The sequence below is a fragment of the Pezoporus occidentalis genome, unplaced genomic scaffold, assembly GCF_034315485.1.
Source record: "Pezoporus occidentalis ecotype Australia unplaced genomic scaffold, CSIRO_AGI_Poc_V1 ctg182, whole genome shotgun sequence".
In the NCBI taxonomy this organism is placed as follows: Eukaryota; Metazoa; Chordata; class Aves; order Psittaciformes; family Psittacidae; genus Pezoporus; species Pezoporus occidentalis.
Genome location: NW_026913662.1, coordinates 3,151,196 through 3,168,297, shown reverse-complemented (window position 1 = coordinate 3,168,297; position 17,102 = coordinate 3,151,196). Strand labels below are relative to the sequence as shown.

At 38.0% G+C, this 17,102-nt stretch overlaps 1 protein-coding gene across 6 annotated transcripts in view; it reads left to right on the top strand.

The window, feature by feature from the left end:
* The window catches only part of CCDC91 (coiled-coil domain containing 91), a 120,304-nt gene that overhangs the window by 12,186 nt on the left and 91,016 nt on the right, over window positions 1-17,102 (top strand). The gene's annotated exons all lie outside the window — the stretch shown is intronic.

Below are 17,102 nucleotides of genomic sequence, written 5' to 3'. Positions count from 1 at the left end.
CAACACTTTCCTCTGTTACAGTTCTTGAGTTTAGTATGTGTGTATAAAGAGAAATAAACTGGAAATCCTGTCTCTGAGGATTGGAATTTAGTGTAGTTTTAGATGGAAAACAAAATATTTCAACATGCACTTGCCAGTTAAGCTTTTAAAAGGACTTTCCATGGGGTGCAACTTCTGACATAAGGCAGAGCTTCTAAAGAGCTTTCCATGTGATATATATGCCACAGTCATCATGCTTCTAAGCTGCTGGACTGAAAATCAGAATCTTGGCCTGATCAACTGTAGATTAAAGAGAAGTTGTACTTAGTTTGAAATGCTGGTTTCCAGAGAAGTCTTGTGGCCTGTGATATGTTCTGCTGGTGGGTTCTCAGGGTTTTCTCATGTTTCTATCTGTTACGTGGGAAGCTGAATAGTTTGGTTTACTTCTCTTTTTCTGGACAAGTTCTTGCACAGTTGATTAGCACTAATGTATGGTACTATGGTAACATAAAGTGACTGTGGAAAGGTTCTCAGAAACTGATTTTAAAAGTTACAGTCCACTTAAAAATTATTCATACAGAAATTGAATATTAATTATGGCATGATGAATGATAAAATGAGATACTGATACTCCAGGATCGGATTCATTTTAATGTTAGAATTTCATATGATTTCATAGAAATTCATAATTTGAATTTCATAGAAATTCATAATTCAATTTAATATTAGAAGATAAAAAATAGATTCTGTTTTAAGATTTCTGTGAATACATTTTTCCTAGTTTTTCCTAGTGTTTAAAAAGTGTGTGATACAGCTATCTATTAATATTGAAGGTACCTGAGATTTGATGGAGTTATCCTTATAAAAGCATGCATGAATTGCCTTTAGCTTTTATAAAGGGGCCTGACTTGCCTTTTGTTAGGGTTGAGAGAGCAATAGTGGTTTAGAAACATATTTTCTTTAAAAGGATAAGAGACAGGAATTAAGGTGCCTGAAAATTTCGAAAATAGAGGCAAATTATATTTATTTTGGAAACTTGTATTTAAATTGACTGGGGGCTTTGAAGACTTTGGCATGCATCGATACTTTTTGTTTTGATAGCTAAAAACAAGTGCATGTGCTCTCTCTGTCTCGTGATATATATATACATACGCAGGTATGTTGCTGGAGTGATAACACTCATGGTTAAGCAAAGATATGAGTTGTGTTTTTTATTTGTTGCTTTGTTGTTTGTTTTTTTTTAATTATAGCAAATGGAAAATATGTAATATAAATCCTTCATACTTTCAGTGCACACTTTCAGAAGTAAACCATCTTTGTCATGCGTTTGAAAGGGGCCAACGTAATACTGTCTAGAAAATGAATTTATCAGTAAAAGGTTGCAAAACTTTTTCACATGCCTTAATGTATTCCAGAGTGTGTTTAAGGATTTAGGAAGTTAATTAATCTGCTTATTGTGAACTGTATTAAAGACATGCTTTAGTAAAATGGATGCATATCAAAGTTCCGTAAACAATACTGAGTAGCAGGAGTGCTCAAAAATAATAAAAAAAAAATCTAGGTCACTTTACTACAATTGATTTATATGATACACATAAAACACACTCAGAAATTATTATATTTCTAACGTACCTGAATAATTTTTCTTAAAAAAAAAAGTTAGCAAAGATGTAAAAACTAACACATTTGTATTTTAAATGATTGTCTTCATGTAGCAGGTATGGTTCAATTGTCCAAATTTCATCAAAGCATGAAATACAGTGGGATCTGATTACAGTATCTAATTTAGAAGTCTAGGTAATAAATAAGAGTCTTTATTTTTTTAAAAAAATGAAATTTATTTATTTGTATGCCACCACTGGATCCCATGGAAAAATGTACATATCTGTATTTAACCTGCTTAAACTATAAATGACTATGGAACATCTGAAATTGGAAAAAACTCACGAAGTATAGAACACTGGAAGTATCTTAGTTACAGTAGAGGCTACTATATAGTTTTTGTTTATTAATCCAATCCTGATTCCTCCATTTGGCTTGAATTACAAAACCACACGCTAAATACAAAAGTGAGGGAAGGGTGAAAGGAGACCAACAGTTTGCATAGTCAAATTTAGTTGTTTTCTGGCAGACTGCACCTCCCATTCAGCATTCTGGTGACAGACAGCCAGGCTCTCATTAAGTGCTCTAGGCTTGAATTTCTTAAAATTATTTTGGCATTTTGGATTAAAAGAAAAGAAAGTATTTTCTTTGTTCTTATTTAGTGAAATGTTTTATGATAATAATTTTCCATATAAATTGTGCACTCAGCAGTATTTGTCCTGGGAAAACAGTGGTTTGACTGTAGAAGTAGCATAACGTACTACTCATCATGAGTGAAGAAAAATAGCTGTGATTTTTCTGTTAATATTTTTTTAACACTCTGATATTTTAAAAAATTAATGGATTAGCTGAAGTTGTTCATTGGCATAATTTTTTCTTAACGTCTCTGCAAAAACTTATAGTAATTACCTGAAACTTTAAATTGTTAAAGGCATTGGGGTTTTTAGTGCTATTATTGAGTGTAGGTAGAGAGTACTAATGGTTATTATTCAAATATGCAAGCTTTTTCTTGCTGACTTTAGTCAAGCAAGCTTGTCTTCATTGAGAATTTTGCTGACTAAAGAATATGTAATTGCCCAGTAATTAATGTAGTTAAAAGATGTCTTACTTTTACACGTAGTTTACTCTTTAGGACCTGAATGTTCTGCCTGTTTTGTCAGTGTTGCCAGAAGGGATTGCTTCTGCATAGTAATTTTTGGATAAATTTCAGTAGTTCTCTTTAAACAGTGCTGGATTCAAAAGCTATTAAGCTCTGTGACTACATAAGGTCCTTGTTAACTTAAATAATTCCATAAAATCTCAAGTATATTATACAGAAGCTCCCCGCATACATATATAAATAAATATATGGCCACTATAGTCTGTTATAGGGAAGACCTTATAACACTCTTCCAGTACCTAAAAGGGGCCTACAAGAAATCTGGGGGAATAGCTTTAATCTGAAAGAGGGGAGATTTGGATTAGATATTGGGAAGAAATTCTTTGCTGTGAGAGTGGTGAAGCACTACAACAGGTTGCCCAGAGAAGGCTGGGTTGGATGGGCTTTTGGGCAACCTAGTCTAATGGGAGGTGTCCCTGCCCATGGCAGGGGGTTGAACTAGATGAGCTTTAAGGTCCCTTCCAGCCCAAACTGTTCTATGCTTCTTTGATTTGATGATTAGTTTGTTCTGGTATATGTATTCTACATGCATGGTCATTTTATCCTTCAGAATAAATACCCCTTAGGCATGCATGTATTTCCAGTTCACGAAGGTCATCGAGGTTAGACAAAATTACGATATAAATAAATTACATGGGAGAAAGAGCAATTAGTTTCTGTTAGACTAGGAAGATGTGGAGCATTTTGGATTAGGTAGAAATTGTGATGAATGGAGGTTTGGCAGCATATATTACCTATGCTTCATAAATTTTATGCATGCAGTTTATTCTGCATCTTAGCTGTGAGGCAGTGTATGTTTTATGAATTATCTGGGGCTTGTGTGTGTGCATGCTAGTGTAATTTGGATATTCTTACTCCTGTAATACCACATTGCCATCAATGCCATCATTGCTGCAGAGAGAAGTACTGCAGAAGGCAGAGACATTTTGAAGGTGATCAATGTTGTCTTAGTAGCATAGCAAAATATGTGTTGGTTTTTTGGTTGTGGTTTGTTGGGTTTGTTTTTTATTTTTTTCTTGTATTTATGCTTGCTTACCCTTGTTATATGATGTTATTTAACTGCTAAGGAGAAGTGCAGATCTTGGGAAATAAAATCGTTGGGTTTGTGCTTCTAAGGCATGCTTCGCGTGCTTCCTGCCTAGCTTTGTAGGTTATCTGGGGAAGGAGACAAAACTGAATGGATTATAGGATGGGTGGAGAATCTGGTTGGTATGTTGTTGTCTGTTTGTTTGGGGGTAGAGGGAATTTAACTCCTCTTGAATGAGAAACAGTTGTTACTTAATTGTTGAGTAATGTTCTTGATATCAATGCCCTCATCATGTACTTGATACTTAAATTACTTAATTTCCTGGTAACTTGCTGAATATGGGACCCCTTGGAAAATACCTTCCTCTTTATGAAATGGGCACAGAGGTGCCTACCCATCGTGTTCAAAAGCTTTGGTACTGGAGGAGTATTTTAGAAATTTGTAGTAAGTATAAAGAATCAACTTGGTGAAATTATTTTAAAGCATTGTGTTCTGATTGAAAAGGACTTAGGTGTTGAGCCCTAATTCCATTTTCATTCTAGCCTGATCTATGATTTCTGTTCTCAGCTTCGTCATCATATTATAAAGACATCAGTGGCAATCAACTTCTTTCACAAGGAGTAAATATGTTTTTCTTGATTGCAACAGATAACATAATAATTATATGTTATTATTATTAACATATAATTATTATAATATCCACTTGGTCATGTGATAAAAGTATTGTGTTACCTGCTTAGGAGTAGACCAAAAAGGAAGAAGAAAAAAGTAAAAATGCGCAGATGTTCTGGCAGCAATGTTTTTTGTTGGAAAGCAAATTAACATTTTAGTTTTACTTGTTTAAGGGTTGGGAGTTGGACAATGTGAAACCTTTGCAGTTTGTTTTGCAAGAGTCATATGAAAATTAATTTAAAATCACATCTTGGGTTGCTTCTCCATGAATTGAGCCATCTCTTTAGGAAAGCATGAAAAATCAACTTCATCTGCTTGATTTCTGAAAAAAAAGTCATCAAGTCTTCAAGTGTTAGTGAAGGAAGAAAAAGGTACAATGATGACACATTATTTTTTGTGTGAGGGAGCAATGCCTGGTCTTTTCTGACTGTAATAGTATATCCAGAGCTTGCAAAACAAGGGACTTCTCTTGTGTCAGAGAAATAGATTGGTATCTTTTTTTTTTGCCTCGAATTAGTACCCTTTCCCTATGAGAAGTATAGCACTTACAGGGTTTGGAGGAAGATGAGGGGGAGGAGTTCTATTAATTGGAAAAGTGAGTTTTCCTATGTATTAGGAGGCGTACAGCAATAATTAAGAAATGATTTTTATTTTTACTTAGTACAGTTGGTATCACATCCTATTTTCCATTATTGAGTTACCATATGTATGTATCCATGGTCACTTGTCAGCTTTTCTAACATAAAGGTAGAATAATTTTATCTAAATTCTGACATTTTACAGTTTTTGCAAACTGTAAATACACAAGTTAAAGGAAAGCAATATCCCTGTCATAATATTTAACTAGGAGATTTACTGAGCATTCTTTACAATTTTATTTTTCATTAGGGGAAAAAGCCTCATTTAAACTATGTATCAAGTGATGTACTGAATTTTAAGATTTTTATTGTTTGTTTATTTGTCTGTTTATTTTTACATGAAAGGTTCTTTTTCCAGTAGAAGTAGTGCTGCTTCTTAGAATTGGTGATTCACACGACACCTCACTTTCTGAGGCAGAGCATCATGCCAAAAATCGAGTATTGTCCTGGTTATCATTTAAAAAAAAAACAAACAACAAACCTTTTTTTCTATAAAGGATATGTTGCTGCTTAATACGTAGGGACTTGAGCATTCTTTTATTAATGACATTTATTTGTGCAGGTTTCCACACATCCATATGAGCATGTATTCAAAAATTTATGTTTATGCTTTCATATTGTGTTGCTATGATGCTCCAACTGTTACTAAGATTGTGCCAAACCTATTTTCAGGTACCCAATTCTATTACAAAGTTCCCTTGAGACAGAACTTGGTGGGTTTTACTTTTTGAAGGCTTCTCCATACATACAGACACCTCTTTCTAAATTCTAGTAGAACGCATTAGTTTGATTTGCAAGCAAAAGGAACAGATTGCATTTACGAACTGTGGATATTAACAGAAAAGAATAGAGAAGTAGAGTATTTCAGCTGTTAGTCTATTGAAACGTAATGATATTTTAAGTGGAAATGCATTTGAAATAACTATGACCCTTCTGTTTTACTTTTAAACCCTTTATTTCTTCAGCTATCCAACATGGACCATAGAAGAAAGACTGCTGTTTGTCCTAGCATTCCCAAGCCCTTAACAATGGATGTTTCTGTACCATTCATTTCTTCTAAATAAAAAGATTGTGTTACATGAATAAGCACTATGTAAAAATCAATCATATAAAAGATCAAGCAGTTCAGTTGTATGAACTGTATGGAATGGATATCCAACACTTCTCTTGAGAGGGAAGTACTAAATAGCAGATCAAGGCCAAGAGATACTGGCTGAGATTAATAAAACTGGCTCAAGAAACTATGAAACGTTAGAGCTTTCTGTTTTGCCATATTCACAGTCAAATCATGAAATGTAATGATTTTTAGGAAGGGTTTGGAACAAATTAATGAATTAGCAATTTTCTACTAGTTCTAGGAAAGCATCCCAATGCAATCTTTCTTTTTTGTCAAGATTTTTTTAATGCTGAAAGTGTACCACAGCCTTATTCAAGAAGCATCTTCAAGAAGCATCTTCAAGAAACAGAGATTTATGTAAGTCATGTTTTCTTTGAACTCATGATGAAAATATTTCATTGGGTTTTTGCTGATTTTGTCCTTCCTGCAACAGGAAGATTTCTGGAGGTACTTTTCATGCTTCTCTCTTGAAGTTGATTCATTTGTCATTAGCAAGCCTAAAATGATCCTGGACAGATGTTGGTAATTATTAGTACAGTTCCACTGAAGAACAGTCTCAAAGTTGGATTCACTTTTTACAACCTCTACTACTAAGATTCCAGAGTTTGTGGTTCATTTGGTTTAGGGTTTTTTGTTCTTTTGGTTTTGCTTTGTTTGGGTTTTTTACTATTCTGGATAAAACTGAAATCATTGAATCATAGACCATGCATGGAAGGGGCAGCTGGAGGTTTTCTAATCCAAACCTCTGCGTGGAGCAGGTCTGACTAGAGCAGGTGGCTCAGAGCCCTTTCTAGTTGAGTTCTGAATATCTTCAGGGATGAGAAGTCTGTAGTGTTCCAGTATTTGATCAGAATTTTCACTATTCCAACTTTTGTTCAATGGATCTTGCCCTAATTGCTGTGCAACTCTGAGACCTGTCAGAGTTCTGGCTTTGTCTTTTGGAAAACAGCATCCAGTTTTATGGTCTCTAGTTCAATTAATGGTACATTAAGAATGAGAATTTTTATCCTACTGGAGCCACTTTTGCTTGAGCATTAGCAGATGCATTGGTGTCTTATGTTTGTGACCTAGTTAATGGATGAGAAATCCTGCTTTTCTAAACTCTTGTTGAACACACACTGATGATAAACAGAACCCTGGAAATGAATCTTCTGAACCAGAGTTGCAGAGATTTTTGGTCTGGACTTGATACTGATAATTATAGGGGGCAAATGGGGAAGGGAGAAGGCTTGGTGAAGAGAATTTTTCTCCAGAAAGCATGTTTGAATTCTATCAGATTTGTCAGCCTTCTCACAGCAGTTTATGTATGTTTTGTGAAAGTGTGTGGCTTTTGAAGTAGAAAGATATCTGTGATAGAGGCATTACAGAAACTTAAAAATTAACTGTGATCCTTTATTTTTATAATGGAACAAAAGCTAATCTGTCCATGTTGTGATTATGAGAAACCAGTCATGGTGAAGACTAAAGACTTTGGGAGGACCTTCTGTAAAATCTAGAGTTACGGAAGTTGTTAGAATTAAGTCTATAGATACTGGTGACAGAAAAAGAAGTTGAATAATATGCATAATTGTGCTGGGCTTGGTAAGGTTTTATTTTAGTTCGTCTTGAAGATCTAGAATGAAAAAAGAAAGGTATTTCTAAATTAAATTAAATTTAATTCTTTAATTCTTAAATTTTTAAAGTTGGGAGTCACTGACAAAGAATCATGGGCAAAAATGTAGAAAATATCCTCAGTCAAGAAGTGTGTGTGTTAATATAATTCTAGAAGTTTACCAGTTGGGTTGAGTAATTAAATCCATGTTTGTCTTGTTAGAGATTTATTTTCTTTTTCATGGTCATAGATAGATCTTGGAGACCAAGATACTCGGAAGCCAAAGTATACAGACCTTTTAATTGAAAACATGTGCTAAAAGTACCACTGTGATACTTTGCAAAGTCTTTCCTTCTGAATGATACTATCCTCTAAGTACTTATGGTTACACATGGAATCCTCATGTGGTCCATGGGTTGTGGCCTGGTATAGAGACAAAAATGGTTCATGCATGTGGTAGATTTCTACCTCAGGAAATACTTGGTAGTCAACCTCTGCAATTATTTTTGAATCACAAGCAGAGTAGTATTTTAGGTGTTGACCTAAGGGTCACACCTTTTTATTGATCTAGGAGAAAGCATGTCTCTCCCAATTTTTATTCATTCTTTCTTATACATAAATGCAGACTACGTGTTTGGTGATCTTACATGTGTGTAGAGTTTAGTAACAATGAGTGAAAGGTAGTTTCTGCTTTTTCCTGCTGTAAGCACGGTCTAGGAAAGCTAAAAGTATATGCTGAAAGGGAGGGGCCATGAATGCTAAACCACAAATTTTTGTGGAATTGATTTTACAGATTATTTCCATACTTACTTTTGTGGAATTTTGGAGATTTTTGCTCATATTAGTTCAATACTATTCAGATGATGATATGATTTGTAAAGAATATTTTTGTTATAATTATTTTTTAAATAAAGACTATATCCAGCTGAAGGTTTGTTTTGTGATTTTATGCAGTTCCTGAAAATCTTGCCAGATTTATGATGCTTATAAAAGGTATGTTAGTATCTAATCATATGCTATAATTGTTCTTCTAAAAATGCTTTTTTTAAATCAAATTGGGAAAATATTGTATCATAGGATATAGAATCTTACATCCTGCTTAAAGAACCTGGATCCTACATGTCTTTTAGATACCTCTAGGGATGGTGACTCAGCCACTTCACTGGGCAGCCTGTTCCAATACTTGGCAACCATTTGGTGAAGAAATGTTCTCTAATATCCAGTCTAAACTTCCCTGGTGCACCTTGAGGTCGTTTCTTCTGCCCTAGCACTTGCTACTTGGGAGAAGAGACCGACACCCACCTTCCTACAACCTGTTTTCATAGAATCATAGAATAATAGAATAGTTAGGGTTGGAAAGGACCTCAAGGTCATCTAGTTCCAACACCCCTGCCATGGGGAGGGACAGTTCATGCTAAAGCATGCCACGCAAGGCTTCGTCCAACCTGGCCTTGGACGCTGCCAGGGATGGAGCATTCACAGCTTCCCTGGGCAACCTATTCCAGTGCCCCACCACCCTAACAGGAAAGAATTTCTTCTTTATATTTAATCTAAACCTCCCCTGTTTAAGTTTGAATCCGTTACCCCTTGTCCTGTCACTACAGTCCCTAATGAAGAGTCCCTCCCCAGCATCCCTATAGGCCCCCTTCAGATACTGGAAGGCTGCTATGAGGTCTCCACGCAGCCTTCTCTTCTCCAGTTTAAACAGCCCCAACTTTCTCAGCTTGCCTTCATACGGGAGGTGCTCCAGTCCCCTGATCAGCCTCATGGCCCTCCTCTGGACTTGTTCCAACAGTTCCATGTCTTTTTTATGTTGAGGACACCAGAACTGCACACAATACTCCAGGTGAGGTCTCACAAGAGCAGAGTAGAGGGGCAGGATCACCTCCTTCAACCTGCTGGTCACGCCCCTTTTGATGCAGCTAAGGATACGGTTGGCTTTCTGGGCTGCAAGTGCACACTGAAGCCTGCTCATGTTCATTTTCTCATTGACCAACACCCACAAGTCCTTCTCCACAGGACTGCTCTGAATCTCTTCTTTGCCTAGCCTGTAGCTGTGCCTGGGATTGCTCTGACCCAGATGTAAGACCTTGCACTTGTCATGGTTAAACCTCATGAGGTTGCCATCAGCCCACCTCACAAGTGTGTCAAGGTCCCTCTGGATGGCATTCCTTCCCTCCACCGTATCAACCGAACCACACAGCTTGGTGTCATCGGCAAACTTGCTGAGGGCGCACTCAATCCCACTGTCCATGTCACCAACAAAGATATTGAACAACACTGATCCCTGAGGGACACCACTCGTTACTGGTCTCCATCTGGACATAAAGACATTGACCACAAGTCTTTGCGTGCGGCCATCCAGCCAGTTCTTTATCCACGGAGTGGTTCACCTGTCAAATTGATGTCTCTCCAATTTAGAGACAGGGATGTCAGTGTCGATTGCTTTGCATATGTCCAGGAAGATGACATCAGCTGCTCTACCCCTGTCCATCAGTTCCATAGCCCCATCATAGAAGGCCACCAAATTGGTCAGGCAGGATTTCCCCTTAGTGAAGCCATGCTGGCTGTCACCAAGCACCTTGTTGTTTTCATGTGCCTTAGCATGCCTTCCAGGAGAATCTGCTCCAAGATTTTGCCAGGTACAGAGATGAGAGCGACTGGTCTGTAATTCCCCGGGTCATCCATTTTCCCCTTCTTGAAAATGGGGGTTATATTTCCCTTTTTCCAGTCATCAGGAACTTGGCCTGACAGCCTTGATTTTTCAAATATGATGGCCAGTGGGTTAGCAACTTCATTCGCCAGCTCCTTCAGGACCTGCGGTTGGATTTCATCAGGTCCCATGGACTTGTGCACGTTCAGGTTTTTAAGATGATCTCATACCAGGTCCTCTTCTACAGTGGACCCAAGGTCTTCATTCTCACAGTCCCTACACCTGCCTTCCAAGACTTGGGTGGTGCAGTCAGATCCTTTGCCAGTGAAGGCCGAGGCAAAGAAGTCATTAAGAACCTCAGCCTTCTCCAAATCCAGGGTATCCAGTTCTCCTAATATCTTATGGAGAGGGCCCACGTTGTCTCTAGTCTGTCTTTATTTGTTATGTACCTATAGGATCCCTCTCTGTTACCTTTCACATCCCTAGCCAAGTTTAATTCTAACTGGGCCTTAGCTTTCCTAACCTGGTCCCTAGCTTCCTGGACAACATCTCTGTATTCATCCCAGGCCGCCTGTCCTTGCTTCCACTTATTATAAGCCTCTTTTTTCCTTTGAATTTTTCTCAGGAGCTCCTTATCCATCCAAGGAGGTCTCCTGGCCCTCCTGCTGCACTTCCTTCTAGTTGGGATGCGACACTCCTGAGCTTGTAGCAGATGATCCTTGAATATCAACCGTCTTGTGCTCCCCTGCCCTCTAGGGCTGTATCCCATGGAACCTTACTAAGCAGGTTCCTGAAGAGGCCAAAGTCTGCTCTTTTGTAGTCCAGCGCAGTGAGCTTGCTGCACGCTCTTCTCACTGTCTTGAGGATCTCGAATTTGGCCATCTCATGATCGCTGCATCCAAGGCTGCCCTGGAGCGTCACGTTTACAACGAGCCCTTCCCTGTTGGTGAGCACAAGGTGAAGCATGGCACCTCTCCTTGTCGGCTCCTCTATTACTTGCAGAAGGAAGTTGTCTTCCACACAATGGAGGAACCTCCTGGATTGCTTGTGCCGGGCCGTACCATCCTTCCAACAGATGTCAGGGTGGTTGAAGTCCCCCATGAGAGCAAGGGCCTGTGAGCGTGAGGCTTTTCCTATCTGTCTGTAGAGCGCTTCATCCACAGGTTCCTCTTGATCAGGTGGTCTGTAGCAGATCCCCACAGTAATGTCTCCGATAGTTGTTTTCCCTTTAACCCTGATCCACAAACTCTCTGTTAACTGATCACCTGTCCCCAGACAGAGTTCCCTACTCTCCAGCCTTGTTTTCAGATAGTTGTAGAGAGCATTAAGGTCTCACCCGAGCCCCTGTTTCTCCATACTAAACAAGCCAGCCTCACTTTCCAGGACAAAATTACTATGATGTGTTCTGTGTTCTTTTTCTTTTTCACTATAACCTTGAAGTCTCTTCTTTAATGTGTGATTGGGCTTGCTGTTTTTGTTCAAATACAGGTGCTAACTACCTGCCATATTGTTCTTTTCATTATGTGAGCTGAAAGGCATACTGCTTCATGGTGGTAGGTATTTCCACATGTTCAGTTATATGACTGAATGCACGCTGTAATGTGATGGAGAACATGGGCATTTTGGTGATGCCTCCTGATAGAAGTAGGGCTTATAGCCCTTGAATGACTGGGGTGGTATTGTCTTCTACAAGTTCTTAGATGGTCTGCTTCAAGGAAAAAAATAAAAGTAGGCTTTCTTTTTTTCTGATAGCATAAAGTCAAAGTTTGCATCTCTTCATATGGAGAGATGTGGATGCTATATGCATTTGGCAAAACTTCATTTGTTCAAATAATATTAATTAGAACAATGTTTTCCAAAGTAGTTAATTTTCTCCTTTTTCTTAGAATTTTGAAGCTGTGTTTGCCTAGTATTGTGGTTAAAAATTACTTTAACCCCACTCACCCCAGTACTACTCAAACCAAATATTAAGAATCATAATGTACCCCTCTCACCTTCTAATAGTGGAAAACTTAATTCAATTTCCAAGTTTATTTGAGCATTTCATTCTCTGAAATAATAAAAAGTTTGTATTTCTATTCTTAAAAGGTCTGTATATTGTTTACCTTTGGTTCCTGCCAGAGGTCTTATAGATAGCTCATCAAAAAAGTATAGCTTATCCAATGTTCATTAATGAGCACTCCACGTCAAGTAGCGTATTTATTAATATTTGAGGCATCTCTGGGGAAAAAATTAGCCTTATTTCTTCCTATGTAACTAATTTATTATGGCTTTGGCAGAAACTGTTTCTTATGAAAGTCTTGTGTTAATTTTGTTACTTCAAAGATATATTTTTAAGATCATGTTTATTGTAATTACTAGTGCAGTCGAATTTTCCAAACTGAAAGACAGTCCTAAATTTCCCTCTGATTTCATGTCTTCATGGTCTTGTGATGTTAGCCTTTGCTCAATTACATACATTCCTTGTTAGATACAGGTGATAAATGCTGTAAATTTAATGCAGAATTTAGGAGCTGTTAAGAGCTTTCGTATTGAAAACTAATACAGAATAGTTTTTCTGTTACAAGTGTCGAGACTCCTCATTAAATAACAAACCACTAAGTGAATATGAACCACATGGGTCATGCTATCTTTGTAGGAAAATTCTGCATTGAGTTTTCAGCTGCTTTAATAATAATAATAATAATAGTAATAAAGAAAAAAGTCTGTAGAAGATGTTCATTGCGAACAAGATACTGCTATGAGGGAAATTGCAGAATTGGAAGTTACAATAATAAAACACTAAAAGGATTGAACTCTCCATTGGTTTGAAGGATTGAGTATTACTACATCATATTTTTTCACAGTTTTGGAGGAAAAAAAAAAAAAAAGAAAAAGCACCTACATTTCAGTACCTCATTATAGCTACCATTTTTCAAGTTAATACCTGACAGATACAGTAGAAGAATTTAGATTTACTGCTGGGAAGGGAAGTTAGAATTCCTGAATCTCAAAAAAAACCCAAAAAAAAACCCCAAACAAGCAAAATCCAAACCAAACCCTGTACCTATTGTTTACTTTTGTTTTAACAGTGATCTTCAGTAATGTTTATATAGTTTTTCTTGCCACTGAATTCTTGGCCATAATGATGAAAAGTATTCCTCTGTCATCTATGCGTTATTAAACAGGATGCTTTTAGTGCTGAGATCTCAACAAGGGGTGAAGTGAGAAATGCAAGTTGTTTGTTTGTGTTGCTGGGTTTTGGTTTTTTTGGGGGTTTGTTTGTTTTTTTTAATCTTACAGATGCTCAAATTTATTTTAGTTTCCATTATGCTGTACATTCATATTCTTGTCTTTCTTTGGGTTATGTATCTTATAAGATATGCGTATTCTGTAATCAACAATTTTTAATAAACTACTTAGCTGGTTAGAACTTTGTGATAAAGAAACTTATCATCAGTTCTGCTCTTTTTCACTGATATTCCCAGTATATATGCTTCTTAAATGGTGACTTTTATGTTACTGTTGTGTTTTATTTTTAAAACTGATAGTTATCTTGGCTTTTTGGAGCCTACAGTTTTGACAAAAGATCTTGGTATGTCTGTTGGGTAGGTGCATTTCACAAAAGTTCTTGTGGCCTATGTTAAGCTGACGTTCAGGGTTTGGTGACTGTGTTTTCTGTAGGAAAGCTTGCAGGCATCTTAGATATGCACAACTGTCTGTGTTTGAATACATTCATCATGCATTATTGCCAGTCATAGAGAAGAAAGGCCTGAGTAACCTGATCTGAATGCAGTGCTGAACCTGCTTTGAGCTTGGATTGAATGACCTGCTGCCCTGAATTCTGGCTTAAATTATTCTGTGCTCTGAAGAATACAAACTTGTTGATAAGATCTACTGAAAATGCAGTGGCTTACATATTCGTAACCCATGAGAAGTTTCCTTCTTTTCACAAGAATGTGACTGGGGAGCTTCTCCAGCATTTTAGGACATGGATGTCTTGAGAACTATAGTGTTTTGGAAATGGGCTGGGCTTGATGACCTACTGTGTCTTTTCCAACCATAACTTTGTAATTTTGAGGTTGACTTCTTGTTGCCCAATTTTACAGTTACTTAATTTTAGTGTCAGGCATATTTTAAGAGACCACATTTAGTCATAGTAAGACTGTGTGGATTGTTTTGTCTTCTTGTGTTATTTCTTAAATCCTTCTGAGGATTGTCAGCACTTAATGTATTCTTTCCTGTTCTGGTACTACAAATAATGTTGCTAGTCTGTGAGGAAAAAAGTCTGATTATCTGTTTTGGAATAGATGAGTGATTAAAAAATGCTGCTTCCAAAATTGTTGCAGTGCTGTCTGAGGTGTTAAGCTAGTGCTGCTGTTTTCGAATACCAGAGCTGCATCCATCACCAGAATAAAGGGTGGAATTTGGCATTGTTACCAATTAAGTTTATGACAAATTATTCAAACATTTTTTAGAGATGAATGCACACGTACTTCTGAGGGCTGTGAAAGACTCCTAACTGAAAATAAACTTTATCAATTTCTTTCTAAATGCATCGGTGTGGCCCTGTTCCCTTATCCCTGCAGAAAGCTTCCTTTTTATCCAAGAAGAGATATCTTTCGGGAAAGACATCTAGTAAGAGCTCTTGCACTAATACTCTTTGAAGAGAACACCTCAGCCTTTGAGTTTTGACTGCATCCCTCAGTACTTAAACATGCTTTCTATCCTAATTTGCTGCCTGTTTACTTGTGATACATGTATTTGCCAGCTTACAGCAAACAAAGCATGCGAACCAGTCAGGATTTCTTTTTGATGGACTGGAAACATAGCTTTGTCTTTGAAAACAGAGGTATGTGTGCATGTATGAACATATATTATGCATAAACAAATAGCAAATATTTCTTCCTAGCTGGTTGACAATCACTTAGCCGAAGAACTGGAAATAAAAGGATTAGCAGTTAGACAAGAAAACATTATAGATACTACTGAGTGTTAACTTGGAGTCTGTTTCTCTTGTTCTATTTAAATGATGAATGAAATAATTCATAGATTAATCATGTTATTACAGCCATGAAAGGTATTAAAATTTGTAAAGTAATCTTAGGTCAAAATACTTTAGTGGTCATTATCAGACAGAAAACATGTATATGCAATGTAATAACAAAGATGATGGAATCAGTAGCAGGCTCTTCTCCAGTTTTATTTCTGCCCTACACACTTTTTTTCTATTAAAAGTTACTTCTGTTTCATGTATACATGGGTTCTTATAAATTTTCTTGCAGGATTTCCTGGAAATCCTCACTAGTATTTAACATACATTTTGCCTACAGAGGCTTCTGTCTTTTACTGCCTTCTGTCAGTGCTGCATTTGATAAATGAAATTAATTAATCACTTCTTAGAATATTGTTTTTCATATTTCATCAATGTTGTTATTAAAAAGTCTCTCCATTTAAAGTTCTTTTCCAACCTAGCTGATTCATAGAATCATAGAATAGTTAGGGTTGGAAAGGACCTTAAGATCTTCTAGCTCCAACCCCCTTGCTGTGGGCAGGGGCACCCCACACTAAACCATGCCACCCAAGGCTCTGTCCAACCTTCCAGGGATGGAGCATTCACAACTTCCTTGGGCAACCCATTCCAGTGCCTCACCATCCTAACAGGAAAGAATTTCTTCCTTATATCCAGTCTAAACTTCCCCTGTTTTAAGTTTCAACCCTTTACCCCTTGTCCTATCACTACAGTCCCTAATAAATAGTCTCTCCCCAGCACCCTTATAGGCCTCCTTCAGATAGTGGAAGGCTGCTATGAGGTCTCCACACAGCCTTCTCTTCTCCAGGCTGAACAGCCCCAACTTCCTCAGCCTGTCTTCATATGGGAGGTGCTCCAGTCCCCTGATCATCTTCGTGGCCCTCCTCTGGACTTGTTCCAACAGCTCCATGTCCTTTTTATGTTGGGGACACCAGAACTGCACACAATACTCCAGGTGAGGTCTCACAAGAGCAGAGTAGAGGGGCAGGATCACCTCCTTCAACCTGCTGGTCACGCTCCTTTTGATGCAGCCCAGGATACATTTGGCTTTCTGGGCTGCAAGCGCACACTGAAGCTGTCTCATGTTCACTTTCTCATTGATCAACACCCACAAGTCCTCCTTCTCCGCAGGACTGCTCTGAATCTCTTCTCTGCCCAGCCTGTAGCTGTGCCTGGGATTGCCCCAACCCAGGTGTAGGACCTTGCACTTGGCATGGTTAAACTTCATGAGGTTGGCATCAGTCCACCTCACAAATGTGTCAAGGTCCCTCTGGATGGCATTCCTTCCCTCCAGGGTATCAACCGAACCACACAGCTTGGTGTCATCGGCAAACTTGCTGAGGGCGCACTCAATCCCACTGTCCATGTCAGTGACAAAGATGTTAAACAAGACCGATCCCTGAGGGACACCACTCGTTACTGGTCTCCAGCCGGACATTGAGCCATTGACCACAACTCTTTGTGTGCAGCCATCCAGCCAGTTCTTTATCCCCCGAGTGGTCCATCCATCAAATTGATGACTCTCCAATTTAGAGACAAGGATGTCGTGTGGGACAGTGTCGAATGCTTTGCACAAGTCCAAGTAGATGACATCAACTGCTCTACCCCTGTCCATCAGTTCTGTAGCCCCATCGTAGAAGACCACCAAATTGG